Raw genomic sequence first — 7,886 nt, 5'->3', positions numbered from 1 at the left:
GTCATGCCACATAAGATAAGTGCATCATGTAATAGGAAATCATCAACCATGTATATAGTTGTATTTTCAGAACACACCCTAATTATGTCAGTATCCATCATAAATCATTAACAATAGACATGCATGATCAATCAAAAAAATAGAGTGTCGAATGTTTGTTATATAGTGTCCATAAATTGATAAAAAATAATAATATAATGTCCAATAGCTAATGATATCAAAATATAATAACATGTCCTAAGTACATAATCCATCAAAATGCATAGTCTTTGTTAGAGTGTATACAAATATCTAACTAGAAGTACCACCAGGTTTTTTGTGTCTCTCCCTCTATGTTAGAATGGATGGTTCATGTACCCTCTTCTCCACTAGTCCTTATTCTTTCCTATGTTGTCTACCAATCTTTGGTCTAGGAGACCTTGATGCCACATCTACATTCTCACCCTAAGGCTTGGTTGATGGCCTCCCCACATGCAAGCTCTCTCTAAAGCTTCTAATCCATTGATTAATAGGAACTACCTAGTGATATGGATTCTTCTAGTAGGAAATCTCCTTACTAGCTCTTAATCTCAATTTATATGCATGTGGACTCAATATTTATGCCCTCTCCAACTCATCTAACAATGTCTCTACATCCACCAATCTCTCTAGTGTTCACACAACACATTGTGATAGCCTCAACAAACAATGTCTCTAACCACTCTATTCTTCTCTCTAACTATGGAACCCTAGCTACTTATCTCTAGGTCTTTGCAAACTTAGTTACTAATTTCTCTACGTCAAACTCTTCCTCTTGGTTATGTTGTTGGATGTATGGATCATCTCATTCACATCCATAGCATGTGGGATGTCATGTGCAAGGTTCTCCTATCCTAGCCTCTTTACCTCACCCCCACGCTACAGTCTTTGTACATGTGTGGGTACCTATTGTATCACCTAATTTAGTAGTGAAAATTGAATACTAACTATTAACAAAAGCTTTCACAAAACCAAATAATCAAATACTTATGATAGGACCAAGGTTATCACCAATAAGGAAGTCAAACCAAGAATGGTAAGCTCCTTGGGTGTAACCTATGATGACGTACATATGTCCCTGATGGATAGGGGATGTATGCTTATGGTGCACTCCAGCTTCTAACAAATGGGTGTTTTACCAAGCATGGGGGTGGGTGGAGGATTCAACAATGGATGTGAAGATTTATTTTATCATGGCTATGGTGAAAAATAGGTATGATGTAGTGGTCAAGGAGGCATCATAAGTTTGCATGAAAGTGGATGATGGATTGTGAGAGGGAAGGGTTTTATTTATAGGCCAAGAGGTGGAGAGATGGAGGGTCAAGATGCAAGGATGGAAGAATGGTGAGGGAGAGCTAGGATGTTTTAAAAGAGGAGCACATGGATTGTGCTTGTTTGTAGCCAATCGAGGAGTGACACTTGTCAAAAGGAGGATGAGTGTGAGGGGATGGGATAATGGTTGGTTAAAGGGAGTAATGAGGGTGGAAGAGTGTGGAAGAGAGATGTAAGAGGCTTTTAATGGCATGTAAGAGCCATAAATGCTCTTGGATAAGGATGGAAGAGGATAAGGGAGACTTTTACACTTTGGCTTGGGTTAGCAAGTCTTAACCCTTGCTTAAAGTTGTGCACATGTTTAAGAGGGGGATTAGACTTAGTTTAGAAAGCAGGTTAGGGGGCAAGTGGCTTAGCTTTGATGGGATGGGTTAGTTAGGTGGCTAAGCGAGGTTAGGATGGGTGAATAGTTGGATTAGGGGTAAAGGTTGGGTTTAGGGATGTTTTTAGGGGTTTGGATGGTTTATTAAATGATTTATTTAATAAATAAGGAATGTGGGATTAAATTAAATAGGTTTAAGGATTTATTTAATTTTATAGAGGAATAGGATTTAATTGATAAATTGATTTTGGTTTATCATTTGATTTTATCAATTGGACTATAGTTAAATAAATTAATTAATTAACTAGGGGATGGTGATTAATTGGTTAAATAATAAATATTTAATGAATAATGTCCTAGAAGATGACTAAATAAGATTACCTAATGGTGTAATTAGATTTAGGTGTCTACACCTATAGTTGAGGAGTTGGTCTCTATCCTCTTTTCTAACCATCCCACTATGAGTCCTCAATCTTCGCAGACCTCACCAATCTCCTCTATTGTCTCCATGACCTGTACCTTTTCTTCTATTTAAAGGTGTTCACTGATCACCTCCTCTCCCTCCATGCTTCCTCCTTTGTCCTCATCTAGTGAAGATTTCCTAAGGATAGGATGAGCCTGTAAATATATCTTGTATTCGCTGATCATACCAAGACCCACAATGTAACTCCTCATGATCCAAGTATGAAAAGGTATCTGATAGAACTCCTATGAATCCAATCCCTAAATCTTGCCTCTCCTAATTCATTTGTGTGAACTTTTCCATGCCTTGGGGCATCCTCTGGATGTATCTAAACTATTTGAATACTTGGCCAACCAACTATCTCTCCAAGATATGAGAATTTTATCTAATCAACCATCTAGTCTCAAGGTAGTAACCTAGATCCATCTCATCATTCCAAGAATCATAGTCTCAGTAGTGTATCCAAGTAACAAAATATAATGTGTCCTCTATGCATGTCTAGTGATCTATGTAGTTCAACTTAGGTTGGGAATGAATAGAGGAATACAGATGAATGTAGGGTTTCTTGACACCGATAAACCTCATGTTAATTTGTCATGGCATAGGTGTATTCTCTCATGCCCATACATGAAGCATTTTTACTCCTATGGATAACAAGGCTCTAGTATGGTATACTACCTAGTGTAGATCATAGTACAAATGGGCCAACATGCATACTCCCCAAGAAAATAGGGTCCTCTCCTCCATAATCCTCTCCAACATCCTCCCCCATCCAACTAGAAATCCACATGATCTCCTATCTGAACATATAAATGACAATCATCCCTACTAAAATTGTAGCCAATGGATCATATAATCCTACCATGTCATCTCAATTGATCTCATCATCTCCAAACACATCTCTACACTATATTAAAATAACATGCATATCATACTGCACCAACTCACCTGTAATAAGTGACCTAAGGATTTGATATACATCCTTAAGGGTGATTGTAATATCTCCAATCAAGAGATGAAAGGTGTTCATCTACAAATTCCATCTCTTAGTGAGATTTTCCAATAGACCAAGATTGGCCTTGAACTCAAGCCAATATAAAGCATGATGTAATCCACAACAAGAAATCAATACACAATCACTCTTAGTCAAATATGGCCTAAAATTTTGAGTATCAAGGAATCACTCCTTCAACATCATGATGTCAAATATGCGCTTCTACAACAATTAGAAAAGCATGAAATCAAACACTAGAGAAATTTGAAAGACTTGAATCCCTAAATTAGCCGTTCTATCCTACAATTGCTACCATCACATGTCCATTAGAAAAAATCATCATTTGTCTCTACCTAATTTCTTTTCCAACACACTTTGTCATAATGATGCCTAATATAGTCAAGCCAATTCTCCCTATCAAAATATTTGAATCATGATCATAAATCAATTAGTTAACCTAATCAAACAAGTTTCTTAGGGTTTTTTATTTTATCAACTACAAAATTCATTAATTTTAAATACAAGTACAACAATATTTTGCATTTTTGCATTACCCCTCTATGAATTCACATATTACATGAATGTATAATATTATTTCACATTTGAACATGAACTCCTAACCAAAGTGTCCTTTTAACAAAAATATAGATGTATTAGACAAAGGTGTATTTACCCTAAATAGATGTGTGTTTTTAACAAATACAAATCATTAGAAGATGCATGTGTCAAATACTAGAACTTATGAACATATTTGATGAAAGTGCACATTTATAATATAAATGCACCTCTTTGATAAATACATTCATAGTTGCACATAAATGGCATATACTTGCACATCTATGCACCACAACTATGCATCCATTGGCATAGGGAAATAATTTCAAAAAAAAAATCTAACCTACCTAAAATTATATCTAAAATCTATATTCATGTTAAATCCAATTACATTTCATGCTAAAATATTAAATCATTGAGAGGGATCAACAATATACCAACTCATCACAGTCGTTTGTCGATTGTTACCTCTGTCTCACTCAAGTTAGTGGTCTACTATTGGGAAAAACATCTTGCTCTGTGCTCTATCCTCTAATCTCTAATCATCAAGTGTGCAAATGATGACTCATTCACCCCTGTCCTTTATACTTATAAACATAGTGACCTAATTTTTTGGGAGTGTTGTATGTTTCCTTGTGACTATATCATTTTCTACTATTTTCATGCTTCTTCCACATTTTCTTATTGAAATATTGATCAATGACCTAAAATAACAATATATTGCTTCATCTTTCAAGGGAGCATCCTATTATTTTGCATTGTCCAAAGTTTTGGGCAATGCTAGTTTTGTTTGAAACAATGTGACAAGCACATTATTTCAAGGAGGGGGAAATGTATACACTTATAAATGGTGAAGTCAATTAATTAAAAATAATTTATTATTTATTATTCTTCTTCTATTATCTTTAATAAATTATTTAATTTATTAAGTTAATTTACTTAGGTTATATTCAATATCCTAAGTGCACTAATTAATCTTATTAAGTTATATATCAAATTACTTAATTATACATTCATTTAGGTGAATAAGTCACCTAGTCCATACTCCTAGTCCATGTCACACGATACCTCACAAGTAATTAATTTTAATTAACTATTATTTAAGCATACTTTTCATCACCCTTGTGTCCTATTCCTAAGGGGTCAACAAGGGCTTGGTGTCCTCTAAAGAATGAGTCATAGGGAGACTTACCCTCACATGACTTGAGCTTGGAGACACTTCTCTTTGTGTAAAAGTCCTTGTTGTTGAATACAATTATCTGATTGTATATTGTCATTGATGTTACACAAATGTCAACCTTTAATCGAGAATAGTTAGTGTATATCGAGCTCAGTCAAGTACCAAAGGAGACTCCAGTGTCAGCCAAGCAGAAGTTAATATAAACCAAGTTAGGTCAGTTAATGAAGAAAGTTAGTGTTAACCAAGCTTGATCAGTCAGCTAAGCAGAGGTTAGTGTTAACTTAGTTGGGTCGATCATTAAAGGAAGTTCAGTATTAACTGAGTGTTCATTCCAATGTTAGCCAACTGACAATAGATTACTTTTGTTAATTATTTGGTTAATACAAGCTGACTAAATGGATGTTTATTAATTTTTTGAAATGGTTTATAAGATGAATTTTCTTTACTTATGATATTTAAGAAAGGTCAAGTTGTGGGGATTAAAGAAAGTATGGAAGTTGAATAAAAAGATGGATATGTGAGTGAAGATAAGGTAGAGAAGAAAGTGTGAAGGTTAAGTTGTAAGGAAACATCTAATCAAAAAGGATCCAAAAGTTAAGCCAGAATAGTTATTTGAATTTGCAAAGTTGGTTACTTCATCAATTAGGTCAAACTAATGTTTTTTTCTAAGAATTGTAGCAATAAAGAAATCTCTTAATAGAGTTGACTTAACAGTCATTTTGTAAATCCTCTAACAAGGTAGCATGATGCAAGTGTCCTTATAAAACCCTTAAAGAACCCTCAAATAACTCATGAATTTCCATCATAAATACACTTTATTCAAAATTATAGAGGCATCAATACATTTTTCCCAATACAATCCTCCATCAAATCACCATTATCAAAGAACAAATCAATCTTTAAAACATAGACTTCAATTTTGTCATTTGAGATAGGCCTGCATATAGAGATTCATAACTTTTTAACCAAATATTATTTCTTCAATCCAACCATCCACATTAGGAACAATTAGGTTTATAATAACATATCCAAAACTCAAAAAATCCAACACTTTAATCCAACATTATGGTCACTACACCAAGACCCATTTTTTGTGATTTTGTTGAAGATGGTTAAAAACCAGTTTTCACTAAAATGATCATAACTTAAAAAAATGTAACAAAATTGCACCAAATAAATTTCATTATAAATATGATTCATTCCTCTTTCCATAAATATAAGTTTCATCTCTTGAAACAACAATTAGACATATGTACATGTTGCTTCAATATGACTGTAATTTGAAAATCAGAAAAAACTGCCATCCATAGAATGCTCATAACTTTCTCAAATCTATATAAACTTAATAAAAAATAAATGGAAGGATTATTCATTTTCCTAATCTACCATATCAATAATAAATCATTTTCAATTTGTACATGGATGTATAAAGCCCAAAAAACAACAAGAGAACTAAAAAGTCAATCAAAATAACAAGTTAGAATCACTCTAAATTTGTTTCAAAAGCTACTATTTCCTTCCATTTTGATTTGGTTTGACCCTACAATTAATTTTATAGTTTCTTGGTAATTTTAGACCTTAAAAATACCACCTATAAACTTTGGACTTCATTTTACAACTTTAATGCAATTTTACATTGTTGCATTTTTTTGCAACTCTTCACCTTATTGAAAGCTTTTCAGACTTTTGACAAATGTGATGCCATGACTTTGCACAAAAATTAAAGATATATTGAAATGACCATTTAATAATATTTTACATGGTTATTATCCTTTCAAGGGTCATTTTACAACTTTTTACATATTAAACCAATTAGGACCTTAATTATGACAATGTGGACAACATATTTTGTTACAACTTTTCATTTCAATTGAATTATGTTACATAGAATGACATTGAAACATATACAAATGAACATTAATCATTAAATAATCAATTATTATTTTTTAAAATTTTATGATGCTAGGTGCTCTTGCACTATGGAATTTCTTGATTGAAGTGTCTAAAGACCTCTAACAAGGCCACTCCTAACAGGGCAATTCAAATCCTCTAATAGGGTCACACTTAACTATGTATTTTGTAACCTTTAATAGGGTTGGCTCCTAACATGGCTCTCCAAAAGAGTGAAAAATTGTAACTAGTTGCATTGATGGTTTTTCCCAAATTGAATTTTCATGTTAAAACTTGATATCTCATGTGTTCATGTTATGTGCTTAATGATTTATATTTTTGCAACTAAGTAACTAAAGTTCAATAAACTTTAATATCTTAATATTTCTCTGTTAACTAAGTTACAGTGAATATCTAGTTCTAACCAAGCAGTGCAAGTATTTGGTTTAAGAAGTAAAAGTTTGTATTGACATCTAAGGGGACTTGGATTTGCTTTTGTGGTAGGTGATTCACCCCTCCCTTCTCATTTACTCCTCTTACATTTCCAATAATTGGTATCAGCACATTGGTGCTTACAGAAAAAGGTTTTAAGGACCTAAGCTAAAGATCGAGATGTCTTACAGAAGGGAGATTCCAAAACTTAAAAGAGAAAAGTTTTCAACATGGCAAGAGTTGATGAAGCTTCATATATCAAGCATCACTAATGATGATGTATTCTATCTAGAGAAAAAATATGTGGCACCACCAAAGCCTATGGCTATGGTGAAAATTAAAGAAGCAAAGGATCACAACATTATGATGATTGATATTGCATTCTCCTTGAACTATTCTGAATTTAATGAAGTCATTTGGGAAAAACTGAAGAAATTTTTTGGGTGAAAAAAATGTGCAAAGAGCTAAGGCAGAAAGATTAAGAAGAGAATTTGATCATTTGAAAATGAAAGAAGGTGAGGACATCACCCAATATAGTGAAAGAGTCAAAGAAAGTGTTAGTGCAAGAAGAGCTTTAGGTGGAACAATTGATGATGAAATAGTAATCAACAAGGTACTAAGAATTCTTCTTCCTATTTATGCAATTAGAATTTCAACTATTCAATAGATGATATGCAATCATGCACATGATCTAACCCTT

The sequence above is a fragment of the Cupressus sempervirens genome, chromosome 9, assembly GCF_028749045.1.
Source record: "Cupressus sempervirens isolate cs-2001-9-10 chromosome 9, ASM2874904v1, whole genome shotgun sequence".
NCBI classification, from domain to species: Eukaryota; Viridiplantae; Streptophyta; class Pinopsida; order Cupressales; family Cupressaceae; genus Cupressus; species Cupressus sempervirens.
This window is presented reverse-complemented; position numbering follows the sequence as displayed.